General features: G+C 36.9%; 1 protein-coding gene across 2 annotated transcripts in view; it reads left to right on the top strand.

Annotated features, from left to right (window-relative positions):
- The window catches only part of IMMP2L (inner mitochondrial membrane peptidase subunit 2), a 483,378-nt gene that overhangs the window by 362,778 nt on the left and 94,477 nt on the right, over positions 1-26,123 (top strand). The window lies entirely within an intron of this gene.

The following is a 26,123-nucleotide window of genomic DNA, read 5'->3' as shown; positions in this document are numbered from 1 at the left end:
CTGGGCTAGATAGAGAATTCCAATCAGAGCTGAGCAGGCCTTCATGAAGCTTGAGTGCATCTCCATTTGTACAGCACTCACAGGTAATTGGAAGCCCCTTAAAATGCTCAAGTGAAGTTGAGACATTCCATGCCAGAGCCTGTAAATGGCAAAGTAAAGCAGACAGGCCCATAAATTTTGATGTCAAAATGTTTGCCATTAATGGTCTCTCTTTGGACACTGTTTCCTCTAGATGTGCCCAGCTATCACATCACATCAAACTTATATTTAGAGCTTTAATAAATGTCTGGCTTCATTTTAAAAAAGAACAGACAAAGGGTCATTGACAGAAACCAGACCAGTTAGTTCTTGAGACATAAGAACTTTCCTGATTGTATTACATTTGGATTTACATTGTTAAGCTGAATGATGAGAAAATCAGGAAAGAAATCATATAAAGCATATAAATATGAAATGGAACAGAAGACTCGCATGGTTTCTTGATTTCTTGCTTTGTGGCTTTCTCTTGCTTTCTTGTTTTGTCTTGCTTTCTTGCATTCATGCTTTTTTTGTTTCTCTCTCTCCCCCCCTTTTCTGTTCAGCATAAATGAGATCAGAATCAAATCTTCAGGGAATATTCCTAAGCAACTGCTTTTGGTGCAGAGGTCTGGGATAAAATGATGACCCCACTGAAGCTGACAGTAGAACTCCCATTGACTTAAACAAGGGAAAAAGTTCACCCAAGGAAAAGCAATCTTTTGTGAAGAAGTAGTCCATAGAAGACTGGTGGAGAAGGAGAAATTTATTACAAAATATTACATGAAAGCAGCATTATATCTGAGAATATGTGTACATAAATCAAAGTTTAATATTATAGTTCCCATAGCAACAATAACTGTGCTACATTGCACATTTCTAATAAGGTGTCAGTCCTTTAAAAACATGCAAAGTAATAAAAAAGTATTTAATATGTAACGTATGAAAAGGAGCTATGTGGCCTATAACTTTGAATTTCTTTATTTTGGTGTATTTAAATCCTTAAGTATTCTTTAAACATTTTTCTTAAGGTTGAGTAAACACTATGTTGTTTACTTTTTTATATCCTATATCCCGTGACAATTAGTGCCCTGAAGATAAGACAATAGTCTGAAGAATGTTTTAAGCTTTATGCTTATCAGGTTTTGGTAGCTGATGAGACTTTTGAGAAGAGTGCATCTCATGGTACTGACTTTCTTTTTGAGGAGAAAAAAATAGCCAAAAATATTTTCTGACCAGATAGTATACCAGTTTTAAACCTGTAAATTCGGGAGGAATATGAACCAGTGATTCAGAAATGAGAAGATTCTCTATTCCGAGCCATCCAGCTTTGCAAGGAAGTTAAATTATTACTATACAAGATTTAAGCCCTTTGCAGTGAAGATATTATCTTTATATTTGTACATTGCTGAGCTTTTACTGGCAATACTGAAAATAAATATAATGTCTAGTTAAATAAGTGAGCATCCTGTTTATATGCTTGGTATTTATTCACTTTATCTTTTTTAGCTTTTTCTGTCATTTCTCTCTTATAATCCTTTGATAATAATATGCGTCAAAGAGGCATAAAAATGTAGAGCTGATATGAGAGCTGATGAAATATGAAAATCAGACTTTTCTTGAAGTTTTCTCACCGAAGATGTATTAGCTATTGATAATAAGACTAGTCAAATATTTGGGTTTTTTTAGTGAAATATTATATGTGCATAAAACACACAAGGACTAATAAGAAATTCTTCTTGACCTCTGCCACTCCTGCTTCTAGTGGCTTAGTAGGTCCAACTCAGTCCTCAAGAATCCATTTCTGGACTTCCAAAAACATACAGGAAACGTTGTGATTTACTAGACATTCGATAAGAGAGGAGAACTTCTCACTGAATTCCGTATTCTTGAACTCCACATTTGTTCATAAAGGGATAGCTATAGGAATGCACCTATCGCAACTCCTCTAGCAGCAGAATACAGCAGAGCATAGTTTGTTTGCTTGGTGGCTTGTAAGGAATGGAGGTAAATAGCTCCCAAATGCTTCCTGGTTGTTATGGAGCAAATTATTCTCCTGTTCATTTAATTCCATGGTTTTTGCAAAGCTAAAGCAATGTATAGTCTTCATTCCATATGTTGTATTTCCTGAACAGAGACTGAAGACTTTTATGGAACCATTTTCAAAACCTTCAGCAAACTCACAGACTGAGTGTTGAGTTTCATAACAGCCATAAATGCTTTACACTGAAATATGAGACTGAAGTGGTTCATTATATTAAGAAAACTTGATCTCATGGAAATCTACAGAAAACTAAGAAATGTAATTGTACCTGTGTATCATTTAAGTATCAACTGAATAAAAATGTTCTGTACATCAGAACATTATGTATTTGTCCACTCCTGTTACTGACCAGTCTATAAAATACCATGTTTCTTACAATTAATCTAGACCTAGAAATTTAATTCTGAAGTGAACTTCTTTGCTGTTGTCTGACTTCCTTATGTTTTCTACTTTCTTTTTTTAATGTGATATAGTAGTGATAATAAATGCTCATGCTAATGTTGTGGACCCAGGAAATGTTCCATTACTGGTAGCTTATGCTGTGAATTACCTATTCCAGACTTTTAATAGTGTTTTCATGCTTTTTTTTTTTCACTGTGTTCAAAAGCTGCCATCCATTTCTTTGCATTTTACGTCTATTTATAGTATGAGTATCATGCACTGTGTATGTATTTTTTCCTAATAGTGTCTGACCACAGAAATATCAAGCAAGTCTGGAGTTACAACTTCCTGCTCCTCCCCCCTCCCCCCCAAAAAATGTCCTTTTCCAAATATCTTCAGCCTGAAAAATCCAATGCTTCTGCCAATTTAATAACTTATCACCTGCCTTTTAGCTGTTGGTGCCTCTACTAATGTCCTCAGAGCCACTATATTTATCATCTGCAAGGTTGTCATTCTAGAGAAGCAGGTGTGCACAGCAGCAGAGAGCTGTGCTGACAGAGGAATTTGCAGATAAAGAACATGCTTTAATGTGCTTTTCACAAAACAAATCTTTTCAACCTAATGTATGGAATGGCTGCATCTCTGAAGTATGGAGGAATCTTTTGCTGGCTGTCATGCGTAAATGACATTCTATGAAGAGGGAAGAGCTCAAGAGTATGGCTGTATCACAGTGAAAGTGTGCTCAAGGGTTTGTAGTGTGTTTGAACTCAATGTGCACTAAGAATTTATTGGACTGGCCCCACTCAACCCATATTAGGTGCATGCTGTCTCTAAAAGTATTTCTTAAGGTTGTTGAGAAACCTAAAAGTCATTGTGGAACAAATCTAAAATTATTAGCCTTTTCCTTAAGTATAAAGGAAGGGGAGAAGCCTATGAAAGGAAGTATAGAGGCCTGGAGGAGAATAAGTTAAAAAGAAAAAAGAACAGAAAGAACCAAATCATTCCTGAAAAGCAACAAAAGTCTGAAATAGGAATGATTGGCTTGACTGCTGTGAATGTCATCTGTTTTATTTCCAGGTTTCCCAACAGCTGTCTTTAAGCTTTTATTGGTATAACTGGGACGTTTCTTTGCACTAGCAGTGCAAATGGCTGGGGTAGAAATCCTGCTTCCTTCTGCCTCCTCAATAACTCTACAGTTAGATACTTTTGATGTTGCTAATACTTTGCTTTTTCTCAGTACAGCAAGTGCTGCACAGCGATATAGCAGGTAGCTTTTTAGATATGAGGATTATTTCAGACATACCAGCTGTGTTGTTGACTTTCCATGGTGAGGTGCTTGTTGCCATTCATGAGATGAGAAGCTGAAGAATGAACTTGGTATGCACTGCAAGAGAAAAGCACATAAAGTGCTTTTATGTCTTAGGAATTTTCCCAGTAGGAGATAGCAAAGTATGATTGTCCCTGTCCTAAAACAGATATTAACTAATTCATTGAATAGGAGGAAGAGCTGGCAATTACCTGGTGGCAACTCTGTTTCACTTTCCTATGCAACACTTCCCTATTTGCTCCATCTCAAAGGCCAGTGCAACATAATAGAGCTCTAAAACTGTCCTCTAAAGAAATTCACATGAGCATTTCTCAGCTTTGAAGCAAATGTTTACAGGATTTTTTGAGCTGTCACATGTCTGTCAAATTATTTCTCTTTCTCTTGTAAGATTCTCTGCTATGACAGGGAGAACGACTCACTGGGGATTATACAGTGCCACTTCCTTGCATAGCTAGGCATGAGGAATTAATTACAGTCTTAATGCTCAGGGGAAGTGACAGATTATGACTGATGGGGAGTTGTACTGGAGCAGCTCATCTGAAAGAAAGGCAGAGAAGTTTGGCTTCCTTGGCTCCCCTTGCACTACTGGGGAGTAGAGGTACATGCTTTTTAAATAGCAACTGGGATAGGAGTCTCCCCATGCCAGCCCTACCCTCCAGCAACATAAGCAGACCCTTGATTGCTCCTCTGGTATATGCCAGTACTTTGTCCTTAACACAGACACATTCCCAGTGGCCATAATGCATCTCTGTCTGGGCAATGAAGAGGAGAGCAAGGGCGGACATCCGAGATAGAAGCTCTCGCTGCAGATACCTGTGACTGCCTCAGTGTGTGTGGCACCAAACCCACATTATTATTCTTCTGTCTCCTGTTCTGTTGTGATGTACCTTGGCTCCCGTGGGAAAAAAAACCTGAAAATCCAACTCGTCTATGGCCTTGAAGAAAGAAACCTGTGGAAATATGTTAATAATAATAATAATATTAGTATTTCTGGTGTTCTGTTCATGGTCCATTGCCCCTGTTTCTGACAAAACTGATTTTTTACAGTGTTTAAGAACAAACATGAACAGATGGGACTGGGTATTGCACAGCTAAGTTATTAGAACACTATATACAGATTATTTTCTTTTAATGTATTATAGCAACATCTGCTGATGGAAAGACTCAAGAGAAAAATTATTGTTTAAAACTATCTTTATTAAAAAAAGCTATATGACTGGTCAAATAAGAAGATGTGGTCTTAAATAGCACTTAGGAAATCTGAGTTTTGTTGAACAGTCTTGCACAAACCAATCATCCTTTGTTTCAGATCAGTCTGTTAAACATGGATAATAATGCTCATTCTTCCCTAACTTTTCCTAGTTTCTCTATATGGATAGCAGAGTCTTCTACACAGAAGTTATATTGTAATTATAATATTGCCAGAAGAAAATGAAAAACATTTGAGGACCCTCATTTTGGTTAGGACCACTTTACTCTGTGAACTGGACAAGTGTTATCATTCTTGCCACATGTGGAACAAATTGAATAATCCAAACTTCCAAGTGATTTTCCCATTTCACGTCAAAGCCCTTTCAAATGCTTCCCAAGCAAAGTGCCAGGGGAAGTACATACCATAGTATACTGGACAGCTGCGACTTACTGATCTCACTGCTTTATCAGTACTAGTTTTAACCATCTCCCTTTATCGCTAATATGTTTATTCTTGTCTCTTGCCTTAACCTGGTAGGTGTTTGTGGCTGATGGACATTTTCTGTGAACCAAAGAACTGGTTCAGGTCATCTAAGTCACCTTTTTTCTACTTGATTGTGGTTGAATGGCACAGTGCCAGTCCAAAATAAGGAGTTCAAAGTCTTTCCCTGAATGATCTTAGAAACTTATCAGGGGGAAATATTTTTCCTTGTCCCAGACAATTTTTTTATTCAACAAAAGGTCCATTTGAAGTGCAGACTACTCACACTGAATGGTCTCCATTATTTTCCCCCTCTGAAATCACTGGGAGTACTCAGGCTATTTTTGGAATTTTTTTTTTTTTTATAAGAAAATGCAGAGTTTCTATGTGATTTGCTGTTAAAAATATATATTGGTTTTGGTGGAATTTTAATTATGGATGTTATTGATGGCTAACATTCTCTCTCAAAGTGGTGAAAGACATCTTTCTCATCCTTATGCAAACAAGAAGGCAATTGAAATAGTAGGCTTTTTGTGGGGACATGAAAACGTTTTCCACTGGGTTGAGTCAGCAACCTATGGAATCTGATGTTAATAATCTAAAACTAAAATTTGTAATCTTTAAATAGATTATTATACAAGTCATTAGACTGAAAGTCTTTTTCTTGATACTTTTGCTTTGCAGGATGCCTCTAAAATGTCATTTTTAAAGTGTATATTGACAAAGGTAATATCAATGTTCAAAGTAATGTTCAAGGAGTGATACATTCCATGTTGATCCTTTTTTGTTTTTTCATGTACCTCAGATTCAGCTTTTGGTGATGACTGACTGCTTACACTTTGCTGACAAAGCCTGATATCCATAATTTCAAAATATGTTTGGGAGCATATACTTCATTCTGTTTTGATTCTAAATTATGCATTTCTTCTGGCCATCTTAAGTAGAAACAGTTTTGATTTTGATGGATTTTGTTTCTTCTTTTCTGTGGTTTGTAAATAAGAATTTGGAGTTTTGTGTCTGTTGCGGTGTATTATGATTAGAAGTCTTTTCTGTGGCTTCCTGTCACTGTGCTTTCACTTCTTTAGAACCATCTGATCACGCTGATAGCACTTTTCTTTCCAGAAATACCAGCATGCTGGGATTCTCTGCTGTTATACAAAAAATATGTCTATTTTTTCCTACTTTCATTTTGGAAGCTTATGTAAAGCAAAATCAGAAATATTTCCTGTGTAGTGCTTTGTGGCTCAAAAAAGAAATACAAAAATTCCCCTACTTGCCAAGTATTTCTTAACGATACAAGTGTCAATAAAGTATTCAGCATACTTGTGTTCCTGCTAACATACAAGGCAGTGACAAGCAAGTTGCTGCTATGACCAGACACAGGATTAGGTTTCCTGTTGGTATTTTAAATGGTCGAAGAATAATTCTGAATGCTTTTTCAAGAATTAATATTGAATGAACATTTTCTTGGTTTAGTAACATTAAATGGAAAAACACACTTGGAGAGGCAGAGAATGGGAGAAATACACCAGTTTAATGAGACATCAATTGACTCAATGCTGTGAGGTTACCGAATGCTGTGGAAGTATTAATGAGGATAATGCCCTTTGCTTTTGCAGGTGATTCAGATGACTTCTTTGAGGATCTTCAGTTTGAAATTTTTACTGCTTTGCAGGGTTTTCCTTTAACAAAGCAATGTGAAATTCCAGTGTTGTGAGAAAAAAAAGAAACTATTATTAATGTCTACTCCTAAGAGCAAAGATCAGCTTTCTAAATCTTTTTAGCTCCATGAAGGACTTCTTTACTATTGTCCAATACTGGACCGTGTGTAATTGAGCTCTTTCAGAAAAAATGTTTAAAGATTGGCTCATGTGGCAAATAGTAGGCTGCTCTGAAAAGTATTAGACTATTCCAAAATTAAGCATTTCTATTTAGTAGGTTTCCTCTGTTGATCTAAATTGTAATACCAAACCTGAAAAACTAACAAAGTATTCAGCAAATATAGGTCTGCCTTAACAGGCTAGGAATATAAAACCCCTAAAGGATACTGTCAATTCTTTCTTCTTGAGACATGATTTTAAAGATGGACATAGCGAGAGGTTAAGGAGAAAAACAACAAAAACGATGTTGATGGTGCAGCTGCCTGACATTGGCAACTGAAAACATGAGAAATCTTCAGTTTGCAGAGGCTGAGGGGAGAAATACCTATGGTTCACAAAAAATGTGAAGGCAGTGCATGAGCTGAATTGTTCACCAAATCCCTCAATAGAGAAGCTGCGGGGACTTGAGAAGACTGGCGGGAGATTGGTCTATAACAGACAAAAGAAAGCACTTCTTTACACAGCAGATAGTGAACTTCTGGAATTTGTTGCCACAGGAGACTGTGGAGGCAGACAGTATTAGCAGGTTCAAAAATGGGTTAGACAAATTCATGGATAACAGATCAATAAATAGATACTAAAAGAACTAGACAACAATGTATGATCAAACACCTCTGATACAATAAATCTCAATGCGCACGGGGAGTAGTCAGGCTAGCATGCTTTTTCTGGGCACTGTCTGCTTTTGCAATTGTTTGGAGTCAGACTATAGGGCTGCATGGTCTGCTGCTCAGACCCAGAAATAAGGCATTTCTTATACTCTTCATAAGAGATTAATGATAAGTATGCTTTTTGGATATACTGTAAAGTTATGTTAAACACCAAGAAATATTAGTATCCATGTTTAATGTGAATCTAATATCAAGAAAAGAGTTTGCATGATGGTCACTTCATAATACAATTTTTTATTTCAGTAATAATAATTCTTTGTAGAAACCTCCTAAAGGTTATCCTTAAAATGATAAAATGTCCCCTTTTAAGAATAAAAATACTTGAATATTTGCTTCATTCATGCTTATTACCTTTTTTCCCTTAAAGTAATCATACAGTTGCAGTCAGGGACAGAAATCACCAGTCACTCTGGCTGATTACTCACTTGCTGAGTGCTTTACAGGACTGTAGTGCAAGACAAAAATTTTCTTTAGTGGAAGGAAATATTAGAAAAATTATCCAGCACATAGATTGCTCAAGGTGGCTATGCTAGTAGCCCTCTGAATAAACAAGTATATGTTCAGATGTTCATGAACACACATGCATTTAAGTTATAATATCTTGAAATAAGAAAAAGAGAGGTTTTTTCTCTCTCATTTTTCCCTTTCAGCTAAGATTAAAAATAAGAGGAAGAACCTGAATCTTCCATTAATGTTTAGACAGTTGGCTAGAAACTAAAACCAGCTGTTGTGTGCTATGATCTCCACATTCTTTGCTTGTACTAACTGTCAGGCATGAAGGCACCAACATAATTAAATTAATGAGTTTAATTAGAATTGTGAAGAAATCATAGAATTAGGCACCTGTGACTTCAGTTATAAAAAACTGCTTAGAGATACCTCTTTTTAAAATTTGAAAACTAAATTTACCAGTATTGTTGTTCAATAATTTATGTCTACTACTTGAAATTATTTCAGGGGTCTCTTTGGAGCAGTGTGGATCAGACACAAATAAATTGACAGACTTTCCTTTCAAGCAAAACCCCTTCTCTTTTATCCACGTTGCCTTGCTTGAACTTTTGAACCAAATGTCTTGAATAGACACACTTTGAATTCAACTTGGTAATCCTTGAATACATGAATACTTCAATGCTTCAATTTGTGGAAGGTCATAGGTTTTCATTCTAGACCAAAATTACCTGGGGTGTGACTGCAGTGAAGTTTGAGGACAATAGGGAAAAAAATACAATGCCTCGCTGCTCCCCAGGTGGACCCAGGTACACGTCTGCATGCACTGTGAGCAAGACGGGCGTACAAGGACCCAGATGGTTGTTATTATCTAATTTTGGCTTATTGACATGTGGTAGTGGGATACTTTTTGGGAGATTTCAGGGGTCCCTACCCAAGGGCAGGTAAGATGTCCAGGCAATCAAGGCTAGGCTGCCATGTGGTCTGTGAGCATTTTCATTGACAACCTGAGGAGCAACAGATGTCCGTAGGGACAAGGGATTCATGTCAGATAGCACAGTCAGCTGAAGACAGGATGGACATAGCCAGTGAATGAGAATTAAGCACATTGCTTTATAGTATTTAGTCCAGCAACAGTTACACATTATCTGTGCATGTTTATTATGGACAGGCAGTAACCCATTCCTGGTTATTTAAATTTTCTCATAACATGTAGTTCAGGATCTTTTTATTAAATTCAGGTAACGTATCTGTGATGGAGAAAATGCTAAACACTCTTCATGTTTTATAAAAGTAATCTATAACTTTCACTGGATGTTTCCTATTAAAAAGAAAAATGAAACCTCTCTCTAATCATGTGACTTTATAGGGCTGGTCAGGAAAAAAAACCCTGAAATATTTTACAAACCAAAATGCAATTTTTGAAAAGTATTCCATGATAAAGGCTTCTAAAAGTGACATATTTCTTCTCTTCGAAGTTCGTTTTGGAATTATTTAAATGCTCCTTCAGAGAAGTGTGTATTAGAACTGTTTTGTTATATTTTGGTTTTTATTTGCGCATTGATTGGCACTACTTTCACCATGTTTCAAGGCATTTCAATAGTAGTAATTTATACTATGTTACACATTGATAATGCTGAAAAAATCAACACCTGGAAATTTCTTTTTAAAAACATTTCTTTATATTGGTCACTTTAACTTTCTATGAATATAAATATCCCTTAAAGTCAGGTTGATATATAAATCAAGGTTGAATTTTACTGTATCTATACAAGAAATGGGAAACCTCAAAGGATGAAGAATCTTGCAAAACTGTAATTTGAATTTTCAGTCTGAAATAGCATCACCAGTTCAAAAGTAGGTGCTTCTGTAGTCTGATCTACATATATGTGCTCATATATTTTAACAGAAGCCATATGAAACTTCTTGGTATTTAGATTTTTTTTTTAACAAGTTTTTCAGGTTAAAATCAGGCAAGTCAAAATCCAAAACAAGATTTTATGATAGCAGCTATCATGGCAGCAGACAAAAACTGAAAATAAATTAATAAATAAATACTTCTTTCTTGCATTTAGTATAGTTTTGATATTTCAGGAAAGCTTACAGTGAATGTTATGTGAAATTTCAACTTGTTCTTAGTTTCCCAAATTATGGCAAGTGTCACGTTACATTTATAAAGTCTATTCTGACTGTGTAACTTTTTCCTTGATTTTACATCAGTTTCAGATTTTTTTCTCAGCAGAATATATCATTCTGTTTTCTAACACATCTTCATTACTATTAAATAAGTTTTCTTACATATTTGAGATAAAACAATTGAAATATTTGGGATTTTTAAAACTCAACCATAACTTGTATCAAAAATATACATTTATTTAATAATACAGAGTTAATATATTTTATGGCTTATGGATTACTAGTGTCTTTTAAAAAAGAAAATATACTTTTAAAGGAGAAGCAATAAAAGGCATCTTTTCATATTTTTTCCTAACAAGCATTAACCAAAGGAAACATGTGAAGTTTCAGGCTTCCACTGTACAGAGAATAACAGCTCTTACATTTCCATAAATAAAAAAAAATACCCACATCTTGAAAACAGTTATTAAGTTAAAGTTCCACATTTTGTACATGCTGCCTAAAGCAGATTAGGAAATTGTGATACCTTTAGTTAGTGCTAAGCAATAAAAAAGGTATAACAATTAGATTCTGTGTGAAAGGTGTGTGGGTGGGGAATTATTTCTTACAGTTGGAGCTAGGCAGAGATATTTCCAGACTCTTTTAGCAGTCACAGGTCTACAGGAATCTGATTTTAACTGAGACAGATATTCACAATGCTGATCTTCTTACTAGGTTCCAATAAACCAGAAGGGGTATTGTTCTTTGTGATGTGTTAACACTTCTTTTAGCAGTTGCAAATACCACTCTGACATGAGAAACCCTGCAGGATCTTTCTTCACTATTTATTAGATAAGCTCTACAGGAGTCATAGATCTTGCTTTCTCTTAGTCCTGAGTAAGTTGTTCTGGAGTCTTTGCAAGGTAAATAACTTGAAAAAAAATATTTTGAAAGGTCCTTTTACATCAGCAAGCAAGTATGTTGTCAGTCTTGGCAGGACTTAGATTGTGCTGAATTTTACTCTCTCTATATATGGTGATTCAACAGTACTTTAATTTGTAGAATACAGTGCCCAGTTTCAGAGTCCACGGGCTCAGCACAATCCAGACCATCTGAATCTCAGCTGAATGCAGACTTGTGATCAGTCCCACTTCTGTCCCAGAGAGAAGGTCGGGTACTCCACCAGTTCCTTCGTACTTTATTAAAAGCATTTACATGTGGGCAGAAGCACCAGGTAGTTTAGCAGACAATGCCTAGACACCAAATCAGATACAATCAAGAGCACAACTAGCATCTTGTAAAATCTGAGTGGGGTTTGACCCCTCCTATTTCTTACTGCTGGACAATGCTGGAAGTACAAGGCTGTAAGCATGTCCGTGGTGACCCTGTACCCCACCATTGCTCCAGGAGATGAGTAGAGGATTGAAAGAGCGGTTGAAATTTAATTGGAAGAGATTCAGAAAGAACAGGCAACAAAGAGAGACTGGTTCTAGTCTAGGAGTTAGCTCACCCTTCCTGGGAGGAGAAAAGACCTGATTTGTGATCGCCCAGAAGGGTTTGTCTGTGTTTTAGTGCAGTAATATTGTCTTATGAAATGGATACCTAATCAGAAGTCTGGAATGATGCCTCTATGCAAGCAAGTCTTTTTCTCTGTGACTGCATAGTTTTCCCTGGCTGCACAATGGCCCTCAACAGTTGGGCTTGACATTTGTCTTCTTCCTCTGCCTATACCTAGTATTTGAGATTCAACCATCCTTAAGCTGAGGACAATCCAGAAATCAGAATACAGGAGCTTTAACCTCTACCAAGTAACCTCCAGCAGTCATGAAGAGGCACTGCTGCTGTGTCTGCGTCTATCACCACTGTCATGATTTTCCCCTCTGGGATACAAAGAATTTTCAAACTCCTCCTCTGACATTTACATGCGCAGAGCACTGTTTGTTGGAGTGCTGGCATGGCTTGCAAACTCCACCCTGAGGCTGAGAAAACACACAGGGTAGGTAACCAAAGGTCAGGCTACAGCCTCTCCCTTGACAATTTCTGTGGCAGAAGAAATGGAAGAAGAACTGCTAAAGGAGACGAGTTGGGTGAGGAGAAAAATTGAGTTCAAGCAAGAAGAACTTTATAGAGACCTTTAATAGTTGCAGATTCTGCAGGCTGGAGATTAACTGCTGAATCAGGTTTTAAGATACACAACTTTTAATCTTGAAAAAAGTTAGAGCATCTCTTTTCTTAGGTTGGCACAGGCATTACTGAAAGGAAAATGTCTACATCTGTTACTGAAAGAGGGAAAAAGGAAAATATTGCTGCAGTATGTCATTAAGCCCAAACCTTTACATATGTATCAGATGAAATCTTGGCCTTGTTTACAGTACTGTAAATATTAACTGTTCACTTCAAAACAATGGCCTTCAGTTCCTTCAAACATGTCTAAACCTAAAATTTTACCCAGCAATTTTCTCAATTGACTCAATATTAATAGAAATGGGGTGTGGGGTGCAAAAATTAATCTTTTTGATAGTAGTACCTTTTTGGTCTCTATTTACTCCCTGTTCTTACAGGTATAAAATTTCCAATTTGACCAAGATGGTTGGATAACTTTACTTAGGTGACCTAGAATAATTAGTGAGTTTTTACCTTGGTAAAATTATGAAGTTAATGATAGTAAATATAACAAACGATTCCCATTTAATATATGGTATAATGTGATATTATTAATAACTGTTAATGATATTAGCAAAAACCTGTCATGTTCATAATCAATATAATTTAGTAATGTGAGAAGGTAATGAAATGTTACACTCATTTGGTTAATGGGACTTTTATCAAAAGAGGCAAACTGAATTATTGTCATAATCTTAACTTGAAAGGGCACAGTGTTGGCAGTTAGAATCAGACAGATTCACAAGTGAAAGATGATAGTACAGAAAAATTAGATATTGTGTGTTTTCTTTTTGCTGAATCAGTAATCTGGTTAGCCACTTAAATGAAGTGGATGCAACAGAAGAAATGTTGCTCTTTTTTTTCAACACAAAATTACTGTTTTGTTTTTGTTTTAATTTTTCCTGAAAGTAATTATGGTTCTTCTGATTAAAAGAATGTGCCGAGCAGAAGAATGAAGTAGCTTCAGTATCTCACATGGGATTGACAGATCTGTGTAAAATTGTGTAGGAATATTTATATTCACATATATATAGTATATGCAGTTATCTTTAGATAGTATCAAATGTTGAACAAATTGCTAAACACATTGATATCAAATTTAGATTTTTCTAACACTTATTTTGAATAAAAATACTCTCAATACAGTTAAAGGCAGTAATGCAAGTTTTATACAGATCTTGAAAAGAATATGGTCCTTTGCCAGGTATTCCATAGTATCACCTCAGCAGTATTTTGCTAGAGGTTTAATAAATTTGAAAAAAAAAAAAAAAAAAAGTCCAGATTCTGAACTTATCTGTGTGATTTTAAGTACACGTTAGCAGAAATCATCCACAGTTTCATTAAAAAAACACCAAAATTACATTTTCTTAAAAAGGTTGAGGGGGGCTGCCATGGAAAGGATCATAAAATGAGAATGCTGTCAGTGCTAAAACAGATGAAACACATGCAGGGAAAGAAAGTAGAACATGATATGGAGGGAATAGTGTAGAAGACCCAAGAATGAAACCACACACAGTTGTTACAGGACAAAGGGTTAAAGTAATCTGTGGGAGAGAAGTTACTGTTAGTTGATCGTACTTAGCAGCAGGAGCAAAATGAGTTCTGCTTTACAGAAACAAGCAATATTAAATGCTTGAGGTAGCCACATGCCTCCTGACTATGTAAGCAAAACTCTCAGGAACAGAGGGAAGTTCCTGTGCTGCTAAGTGTTATGTGCATGGTGATCTGCAGTGGTCTTTTACGTAGTTTCTGAAGGAAGGTAGGATGATTTGAAAAAAATATAGAAAGGCAATATGAGGCTGGAAATGAGAATCATAAAAAGTGACTGCAAATGAATACAAAGACATTTTACCCAAGGAGAAATTATTTCCTTAAAATCTGAATCCCCTGGCATTGCTGGTTGATACTACTGCTGCAGCTCTGTTCACAAGACCTGGAAAATAACTCCTGGTAGCTATAGCTTTTTTGACTCAACTCACAGAGTGCTTGCCAGCACCTTTGTAAAAATCCTTTGTGATGCGGTATATACATATTGATAAAAGTATCAGAAGAGGGACAAAACCTAGGTCCTAGGTACGCAACATGTCTTTAAAGCATATAGTAGAATATGTAAGGAACATACAATACGAACTACAAATTTTATCGTCTCATATAACTATTGTCAAAGATTAAACGAAATTATAGCTATGGGAAAAAAACTCTTAGTGAAATGCAGAAGTTATGAAAAACTTCTCCAGAAAGAGAAATATGAAGGAGGAGGGCACTGAGATCAAGGATATATTTTACCATGTACATTGGTCTTATAAAGCAACAACAGCTCCATAGCTGTTTACTCTTTAAAAAGCTTGACTGTTCTGAACATATTATGAAAATTCAGGAAAGAAAGGAAGAAAGAAACAGAACAGAAAAATGAATTGTGCTGAAAATAGCCTTGAAAAGAAATTTGTGCAATTATCTGGGAAATTATGTGATATTAAAACAATTAGAGGCAATGATTCCTCCTTCTTTTTGCAGGCTAAGCCTTTGGTATGTTTTGGTCAAATACATCTGTATTCAGAGGTATGAACACCATCCTTTGCTAGGAAACTGATCTGTCAAGGATATATTTGCTCATAGCAATGATCCCATAAATTCTGTGATTCTCATAAGCAATGATCTCTCATCTTTCTCTCTCATAATTATTTCTAGTCTCTTCTCCCTGTCTGGTACAAAATGGGGTGTTATCAAGCAAACTTCAGGCTTGAAATGAGGCTAATATCTCTAGTGGATGAGCTGGCTTGCTCTTTGTCCTTTCAATCATTTTATCATTTTAGAGAAATATGCACAATAGTGCATTTATTTCATTAGACCGCTAGAATAAGTGGAAGAAATTTTGTAGAAAAGCCTTTAACATTGTTGGAATATTTTAATTTACATATTTAAGAGTAAATAAAGACTGGTTATTCTACAAAAGAAAAAAGCCTCAGTTACATAGAGACTTGGGGGCAAAATCTGATAAATCTCTTAAATAAAATGGAAGGTTTGGTAGGCAATCTGTATTATTTGCAGTACTTTCATCCAAATATGGAAACAACAATGCTGCCATATACTGAGAAATGAAACAAGTACAAATAATATGATGTTGTTTGGAATTGATTAATTGTAAATAATGTTGAATATAAAATATTGTTATATGAACCATATTGTATAAAGCATTTAAAAGTTTTTCTAATTCATTTTTTGTTTTCATAGATAGTTGGAATTCAGACAGACATGTTTAATCTATTTGTTGTAGTTTAATTGGGTAGTAGTTTTTTGTGCCTTAAGAAAAACTGAGATGACCAAACTAGTGTTCGTAATAACCAGACATATTTTAAAGGTAGCAGAGGAGTGCATTGAGGAAGAATATATGGGATCAGGGATCAGAAGTTAAAGTGATATGGCCTAAGAAACCTATTTATTTTGATGTATATGTGATGTGCGTCATCTGTATTTTCATTTATCTATTTATAATATAGACAGATATATATAACATAGACAGATAAAAAAATAGGTCAGAATAATGCTTGCATAGAATAAGTGGTTCATCAAGCCATAAGTAAAACAAAAAAATTATTAATTTACAAATGGATGTACAGAATATATTTTCATGTTTTCTTAACTTTCTCTTTTGGTGGAGGGAGATAAGTCTTTGCCAAGATGAATTTATTATACTAAACTTTGACGAGTAGCTTCTGTACCTGTTTATAATGTGGCACTAAAAATAATTTCTCCCTATCACTGACATGTGCATCAAAGTTATCTTCGCTCCCATTTTTTATAAAAGCAGAGTGATTTTTGGATGGCAGTGTTTTAGAACACTTAAGTTAGGCTTACATATTTACTCAGATGAAGTTCTTTTCATCTAGTCGTATGTCTGTGAAACTAACAATATGAACTAATTATTATATATTAAAAAATAAAATATTTTCTAATTCAATTATTTATAAATTTATCTTGTCACAAAATAATTGAAATTTTAAATTCACTTAACAGTGCATACTTAAGATATCAATTAATAGTGAATTATGCAATAATCACTGCATGAATTACTGTCTGAAAGTCTGAGGGTTATACTTTTCCATATTTCAGATTGGTATCTTCTGGCCTTAGAATTAATATTCCCGGATCTCATTGCTCTGCCAGTGTAGCATAAAGCAAGTCCTAGTGAAAATGAGATCTAGGATCTATTAACCCATATAAAGGACAGCTGCATTACTAATACAAAATTTTGCATGACTACATTTTGCCTGGTTTCAAAATGTTATGCTTTAATTGGCTGCATTGCATTATCCTGCAAAACAGTGATATAATCATGTTTGTATACCTCACTCAGTGTGATGTAGCAAGCTGGTAGAAATACATTTTAAAAGCTATCTGATACAATACATGGTGCATGCATTTAAAACTTTAACTTTCACACAGTAGATGATTGGCACAAAGTGTAAAGATCAGTATCTGATTAGACTGCTTTTCAATTTAAGTTGAAATCCAGTAACTTTCCTGGATACTTATGTTTTATAAGTGAGTAACTGTTATTTTGAAGAAGCTGATGAAGCAAGTAATGGCTAAATAATTTTGTTTAGAATGGCATGCTTTTTCAGAAGTTATCTAATGAATAAAACAGAGCTACAGACATCTCCCATACTTTCTGTATCAGATTTCTACTTATTCTTAGAACTGCTGAATCACCACACTGGTGCATCATTTTGGTAGGAATGCTTTAGCTGGGAAAAAAGATAGCATTTGCAGTTCAGCATCATGCTTCCTTTAAGTGCTTAGCTTATTTTTTTACAAAAGGTTGCATTTTGATCATATTTCTGTTCTGAATGAGGAACCCAGTAAATTAGTCTTCATTTTTCCTGGAACTTCAAAATCTTTCATTCCAACAGTGAAGCCTACATAGTTTAGACACTCAAAAATTTGCCCAAGTATAGGCAAAGGGAATCTGTGCCTCCGTAATGGCTCCTCCTGATCTCACTGACTCGGAGTCTTTTGTTTCATATTCTGTCATTTCTGTCATTCTGGAGAGTCTTCTTTTGCAGGTTCCCTTCTTAGTATATCAGATCTGGCAATGATCCCGAAGCAGTATCCTAAGCACAAGGTCTCCTCCAGCATTCTCCCAGTTCTCAGCTCAGATGCAAGTTTTAAAGTCAGGCCTCTCAATATCTGGCTGATCTGCAGCTTTTAAGGAAAATGCATTTCAGCACAAAGGCAAAAGTAATTAGCTGCACACAGCCAGAGAATATTCCCTAACTCATTAACGTACTATCATGCATAGTCTGTTAATATTCAGAAATATATATTGAGTTGCTTTGCATACATAACCCTATCTTCACCTCCATCCCTGGAAAGGTGATGGAACAGTCCATTCTGGAGGCCATCTCCAGGCATGTACAGGAAAAGGTTATCGGCAGTAGTCAGCATGGATTCACCAAGGCAAGATCATGCTTGACCAACCTGATAGCCTTCTGCGATGGTGTGACTGGCTGGGTTGACAAAGGGAGGGCAGTAGATGCTCAACTTCAGCAAGGCTTTTGACACTGTCTCCAATAACACCCTCATAGGTAAGCTTAGGAAGTGTGGGTTAGATGAGTGGATAGTAAGGTGGATTGATAACTGGCTCAGCAACAGAACTCAGAGGGTCGTGATCAACAGGGCAAAGACCTGATGGAAGCCTGTGAATAGTGGAGTTCCCCAGGGGTCTGTGCTGGGTCCAGCCCTGTTCAACATATTCATCAATGACCTGGATGATGGGATATAGTGTAACCTCAGCAAGTTCCTGATGATACCAAACTGGGAGTAGTGGCTGGTATACCAGAAGGCTGTGCTGCCATTCAGCAAGACCTGGACAGGCTGGAGAGCTGGGCCGAGGGGAACCTGATGAAATTCAACAAGAGCAAGTGCAAGGTCCTGCACCTGGGGAGGTGGTCCTGCACCTGCACCCATGCACCAGTAGAGGCTGGGGGCTGAACTACTGGAAAGTGGCTCTGTTGAGAAGGACCTGGGAGTGATGGTGGACAGCAGGTTGAGTATGAGACAGCACTGTTCCCTTGTGGCCAAGAAAGCCAATGGTATCCTGGGCTGCATTAGAAGGATTGTGTCCAGCAGATCGAGAGAGGTTATCTTCATGCTCTACTCCACAGGAGACTGCATTTAGAGTACTGTGTCCAGTTCTGGGCTGCCCAGTTGAAGAAAAACAGGAAACAACTGGAGCAAGTCGAGCGGAGAGCTACAAAGATGATCCGGGGACTGGAGCACCTCTTTTATGAGGAAAGGCTGAGAGACTTGGGTTTGTTCGGTCGGAGAAGAGAAGACTGAGAGGAGATCTTATCAATGCTTATAAATTCCTGGGGAGTGAGCGTCAATAAGATGGAGCAGACTTTTTTCAGTGGTGCCCAACAACAGGACAAGGTGCAATGGGCACAAGTTGGAACACAGGAATTTCCACCTGAATATGACAAAAATCTTATTTCCTGTGAGGGTGCCAGAGCAGTGGAACAGGCTGCCCAGGGAGGTTGTGGAGTCTCCTTCCCTGGAGACGTCCTAAACCAATCTGGATGTGTTCCTGTGCCCCCTGCTCTAGGTGTGCCTGCTCAAGCAGGGGGGTTGGACAAGATGATCTCCAGAGTTCTCTTCCAACCCCTACCATTCTGTGATTCTGTGATTCTAAAAGAAGCTGGTTTATATAATGGCTTATCGTCAAAGAAATATAGAATATGTAAGGGAAGGGTTAAAGTAAAAAGACTTTTTTACTTTAAAGAAAAAAAGATAGCTTTATGTGTGTGTTGAAAGAGAGGAAGTATTTCTTAGGGGCTGGAAGGTCTTTAGTGTCATGTAGAGGATTCCCTGTGGAGATACTAATATGATTTACATTATATATTACAATAAGGTTTATGACTTGGGATGTGGGTGTCACCTGACACTGAATATCTTACTATTTTTTCATTCTGTGAATTTGATGAAGATGGATATAGGTGGAAAAATTCCATGCACAGTACTTTATGTTGTTTGGAAAAAGTTGGTCTTAAGTATGATAGAGACTACCTACATTGCAAATGAGTTTATTTGTTTATTATCTCCTGTGCAAACAGAGGAAATTATCTACAGTGCCTGTTCCCTGATGACACCCAGAGGTATGCAGATTGCTGAGACCTTCTGATTTCTCAAGGTCAAATCAAACTGAAGGCAATCATTCCTCATCCAACTTAGCTGAGCCAAGTTGCTTGCTTTGGCAGTGGTACCACATCCTAAAAAAGCAGATTTTTCTTGCTTGTGGGCAGGTGGTTTGAATACCATATAGAGCTCATTTTTGACTGTCAGGATTGAAATTATTTCTCAGCCAAGGATAGATATAAGTACATCTGTTAACTATTAAGTCATGGAGAAAAAAAACCTTTGCAAAGGTTCAAAATGTACCTCAGATGTAAGAAAAAACAAATCAGATTTTCAGAACAATTTGTGTAAAAATGATTAAAAAGATAAATGTAATTCCATTACATTCTGATCAAGAAAATTACTGCAACTCTCGTAGGTTCTATTCTTAAGCCAGTAAGAGTTTAACTACAGTCTGAGCAACAGTAGCATAGGCGGTTATTACTAACCTGTCAGAGACTGTCAAAACCTGAAATTTTGTTTCTTTTTTAACTTGCTTGAATACTATGTATCAAAATCTGGATTTTTTTAATGTCTCTGTGTTATTCTTAAAGCTAACCTTTAAAATGGGAAGGGTAAAAGGTGTCAAACACTCTATTTTTCCTTCAAAGATAGTAGGTTTCAGAAAGTGAAAGACCACCCTTTATTAGTAGAAGCTTTATGAAATTTAAGATTGTTCAGTAATTATAACTCATGCTAATGAACTAGATATGAAATTAACAAATACTAAGTTAATTATTACTTACAACAGTTGTTCCCATAAGAATTCATTCATACATCTTCTAAATTTAATTAAAAACTTCATGTATGAGAGCTAACAGAGGTCAAGATTACAGGCAAACTCAGAGAAATGAGTCTAAGAATACTCAACCAAGAAAGAAAATTAGGTTTTTACACTACTTTCAAAATATAAAGTACATTATTGACTGCATTTCCTTTGTAGCGAAGACTTCTCACAAGCAGTTGATGTAAAATTCCTGATGAGCTAATTGTGCTTTTAATTGATCATAGAACCATAGAATCATAGAATCACAGAATCATACAATGGTTTGGGTTGGAAGAAACCTTTAGAGGTCATCTAGTCCAACCCCCCTGCAATGAGCAGGGACATCTTCAACTAGATCAGGCTGCTCAGAGCCCCGTCCAACCTGACCTTGAATGTTCCTAGGGATGGGGCACCTACCATCTCTCTGGGCAACTTGTTCCAGTGTTTCACCACCTTCACAGTAAAAACTTTTTTCCTAATGTCCAGTCTAAATCTACCCTCTTTTAGTTTAAAACCGTTACCCCTTGCCCTGTCACAACAGGCCTTGCTAAAGAGGTTGCCCCCATCTTTCCTATAGTCCCCCTTTAAGTACTGAAAGGCACCAATAAGGTCTCCCCGCAGCCTTCTCTTCTCCAGGCTGAACAACCCCAACTCTCTCAGCTTGTCCTCATAGGAGAGGTGCTCCGGCCCTCAGATCATTTTTGTGGCCTCCTCTGGACCCACCCCAACAGGTCAATGTCCTTCCTGTGCTGAGGGCTCCAGAGCTGGATGCAGCACTCCAGGTGGGGTCTCACCAGAGCAGAGTAGAGGGGCAGAATCACCTCCCTTGACCTGCTGGCCATGCTTCTTTTGATGCAGCCCAGGATATGGTTGGCTTTCTGGGCTGCAAGCGCACATTGTTGGCTCATATCTAACCTTGCATTCACCAGAAGCCCCAAGTCCTTCTCTGCAGGGCTGCTCTCAATCTCTTCATCCCCCAGCCTGTACTGATAATGGGAGTTGCCCTGACCCAGGTGCAGGACTTTGCATTTGGCCTTGTTGAACCTCATTATGTTCTCACAGGCCCACCTCTCCAGCTTGTCTAGGTCTCTCTGGATGACATCCCGTCCTTCTGGCGTGTCAGCTGCACTGCTCAGCTTGGTGTCATCTGCAAACTTGCTGAGGAAGCACTCAATTCCACTGTCTGTGTCATTGATGAAGATATTAAACAGTACTGGTCCCAGTACAGACCCCTGAGGGACACCACTCATCACCGGTCTCTGGAATTTGAGTTATTGACCACTACCCTCTGGATGCAACCAACCAGCCAGTTCCTTATCCACCAAACTGTCTACCCATCAAAACCACATCTCTCCAATTTAGAGAGAAGGATGCTGTGGGGGACCCTGCCAAAGGCCTTACAGAAGTCCAGATAGATGACATCCATAGCTCTTCCCTTGTCCACTCAGGTAGTCACTCCATCACAGAAGGCCACTAGATTGGTCAGGCACAACTTGCCCTTGGTGAGGCCATGCTGGCTGCCTTGCATCACCTCCCTGTGCTCCATGTGCTTTAGCATAGCTTCTAGGAGGATCTGTTCCATGACCTTCCCCGGCACAGAGGTGAGGCTGACAGGACGGTAGTTTCCGGGGTCGTCCTTTCTACCCTTTTTAAAGATGGGCATAATGTTTTCCTTATTCCAGTCCCCAGGGACATCATCTGACTGCCATGACTTTTCAAATATCATGGAGAGCGGCTTATCAACTACATCAGCCAATATTTGGCTCAAGGATTTTAGGTTTTGTTGCTGAAGAGTGCTAGACGCAGTCTGAAGTTATTTTTCACTTTATATTGTATTAATTTTTCACAGAAGTATTGATAATTATGCTTATAATTGTTATTCATTTACATGGGCCTGAATCTGAAAGGTGGATGCCCATTGCCTGCAAAGCTATCCTTAAGAAAAGGGGTTGAGTCAACACTTCTCCTTAATGGCCAATCTCTTAAATGATGTTGTACAATTTGTGTTAGCAATTTATTCTTGTACGATTGCACAAAGAGATGGGTAATAGTTTTCTCTCATCATGTCTAGCTAAAATGGTCAGCTTGTGAAATAGTAGTTTGCACATTTAGAGCAAGAGCTGTATTGCCAGTGTAGCACATACATGTGGTCTCCTTCTTGTAGTTTAGGCCAGAGATTAAAGTGTTTAATTTCTGCAAGATTTGTGTGAGAGAGGGGCAGTGTCACTAACTGACTAATTTTGATTGTGAAACAATTTGTGCTTTCTTCATAGCAGAGAAAACAACAAATCTGGCAGGTTTTGTTCTTAAAAAAAGTGAACATAGTCTTTACAACAATAATTAAAAATAACCTACTGTCATTAGCCAAATACGGCTGTCTGAAGCCTGTAGCCTGGTTTGCTTCCATGAATGGTTTATTGATCTGTTGTGGATTAATTCAACAATGAAATTATCTTGAAGATTAAAACCAATATTGAGTAATGGATGGTCCAATTTACTGTAACATGAGCTTATTGCTGCAGTTTGTTACTAATTCATGCAGCAAAAAGCTCAAGTAAAACTTTGTTTTCAAATTTCAGCCTGCATTCCACAGGATAGTTTTTGCAGAAGAATTGCTGAAGTGGATGCGAAGTCCCTAGATAACTGCCCTATGCAAATGCTACACTAACATTTTGAAGGAATTGTATTAGTTAAAATAGATTTTCTTGCCTCTCTTTTATTCACAGGTATACAGGTACTTATTGTTTATGATATATCTTGAATTTTTTTCTATTGGACCTACATGTGGGAAAAATCTGATTAATTATATACCCCATACATGAAATGGCCAGTTTTACAGAGCTTATAGAGAGATTTATCCATGCAGTATCAGTCCTAAAGCAGATAATTAGAACTGCTACTTCTGTTTCTTTTCCACTTCTTTTTCTCTCCCCTATTCCCTTAATACATTTATTAACATCATCAATTTTAACTCTATTTCCTCTAAGTCAAAACTTCTTGTGCACAATCATCTGCTTTTTCAAGATGAGAATTTCTACAGAATTCCTCTTTAATCACTGTAAAAGACTTTTTCTTTTTTGCATAACTGTAGTAATTTTTTCTGGTTTATGATGTTTACTTCAAGAGTAGAAAAGAAATATGTATTTTCCTATGTTGTAGAAATAATAAAAAGAACCAGTGATAGTTACTGCACTCTGTGATCTTTTTCTTCTTGCCTTAGGCCTTAAAGAACATGTTGTACACCTGTGTTAAAGCTTTCTATTTTCACAGGGTTCCTGCAAATCTCTGTAAGATCTATCCATGCAGACCAAATTATTTCAATTTTTGTTTCCAAGTATTTATTGCAAAAGCTTTTTTTTTTTTGTCTTTTTTTCCCCTTCCTGTTAGTGATTTCCTAATCGTAAGAAAGGAGATTATTTGGGGGTAGGAGATTTTGTCCAGTCTGAGATGAAGTCACTGACTGGCATTTGTCATATCATTTTCCTGACATTTATGAGGTAAACATGTCAGCAGAATTAACTTTCAAATCCTTTACCCCTTCTGGGTGAAATTCAGTCTTGTGCATGAAGTCTGTAAATGTACAAAACTTTATCAAAATCTATGCTTCTGTATTCAGGAAGATGAGTGGCAGAGAAAATTAAATATTTTTTTGCTATTGTTTACCTTTATCATTGATGGAAGATATTAATTTAATAATTTTCAGTGTCTAATCAGACAGAACAGAATTAATGGGCAACTTCTGTCAACCTGTATCTTAAAACACGTTTCTAGTAAAATATAGTCTCATATGGTATTTTGTAAAAGAAATTAACAGTGAGACATAGCATTATGGAATCTCAAAACATACATAAATTTATTGTCCAGACTGTATGGCATATTTCTTAAAAGAAAAAGAGGAAGGAATTGCATAGTAATAAATTGCTCTTTTAGCAACTACTCTGTGTTTAAGAAATCATATGTTTACCAACTCAGGACAGTTTTGCACTTTTGTTTTGAATAGTTTAGGAACTCAGTCTTGAACATGCGTACTATGAAACTGCTCTAAAGAAAGATGAAAATCAGAGTGTCTTTTTTTTTTTTTTCTGCAAAGAGGCAATTATTTTTTCAGCTTCCAACGAACACACAGGTAGAACTTCCATTAGAATAATTCTTGCATGCTCATCCTTTTAGCTGCCAGAAAAAAACAGATGTCTGAAAAAACACTGGTTGGATTTTGTGATGTGCAAAGTAAATAATTACTATTTTTATCTGACTAATAAAATCAAATAAAGTTAATAAAATGCGCTTTTGAGGATTCCTTATTCATCTAATATTTCATAACCTCTAAGTTATTAGTTAGTTGGTCCTTATAACATCTTCACCCCTCTACCCCAAGCCAAACAAACCTCACCAAAAACAGTTTTCCCATTTTGACTTCTGAACATTCCTGACTGGTGCTGTTGCACAATTCAGCTGAATCTCATGGTGAAGGTGGCTTTCTCTCTTCAGCTGTTTTTCTTTAGTTTTAGAGTGTGCTCCTTCTGCCTCCTGCTTTGGGGACATATCTTTCAGACAGTGAAAAGTGATGAGCAGCTGGAGGCAGCAAGCTAGATCAAAAGTTTGTTTCTGTCTATGGACAGACTTGGTTATCCAAAACAAAATAAGATGTATCATTATCTGTAGTCCTGTTGGTAAATGCTTCATCATGGTAATAATTTGGTGTGCATGATAAAATCACCTCCCTGCATGAATGATTGCAGAATAACAGATCATATCTGAAAGAAAGCAAAAGTGTATGGTAGAAGGCATACTGGAATTGTGAAAATGACAGCTGCTCGGGAACTAAATACAGGAATTTTGCATACTCTGCACCTCAGCTTTAGGACTGATCTGTAGTTCGTCATTTTTGTAATATCAGGGCATGCTGAGGCACCGCTTCAGTATGAATTTCTGTGGAGAATGGCTTGAATCATCAATGTCATATTCTGCAGCACTTGGCCTTCTCTTAGGGGTTTCCTTTAAGTTTATCCTGATAGCTTGGTACAGCTGAAGAAATCCTACCCCCAGGACATAAGCATTACAGGAATACAAGCTATGAATCCGAGGTCAGTTCAGATATGCCAGACTATTTTTGATGAGTACCTAATGCTACCCCAGAAGAAAAGCATTCTCAGTGCAATATCTTTATGTGACTGTAACATGTGTCCACTGGCATTTACCTGAGATAAAATCTGATGATTTGAAGAAGTGTTACTACAGAGATGGAAATAGCAATCCCTTAATTATATTTAACTGAAAAGCTTCTTGTTCCCTGTTGGGATGTGATTCCTGCCAAAACAACATAGTAAACAGGCCTTGATAGTGCAACTTGCTTATACAAAATTGTTATGTATATTTTCACTTGAGTAGCACTCTTGAAGTGTAAAGGATGTCAGGCATGGTTTTTTTTAAGCAGGTATTAGATGGTGTGCAAGGTCAAATTCCAAGACA

The sequence above is a fragment of the Phalacrocorax aristotelis genome, chromosome 1 (genome assembly GCF_949628215.1).
Source record: "Phalacrocorax aristotelis chromosome 1, bGulAri2.1, whole genome shotgun sequence".
Taxonomy (NCBI): Eukaryota; Metazoa; Chordata; class Aves; order Suliformes; family Phalacrocoracidae; genus Phalacrocorax; species Phalacrocorax aristotelis.
The sequence above is the reverse complement of the archived record's forward strand: the minus strand, read 5'-3'. Positions and strand labels throughout refer to the sequence as shown.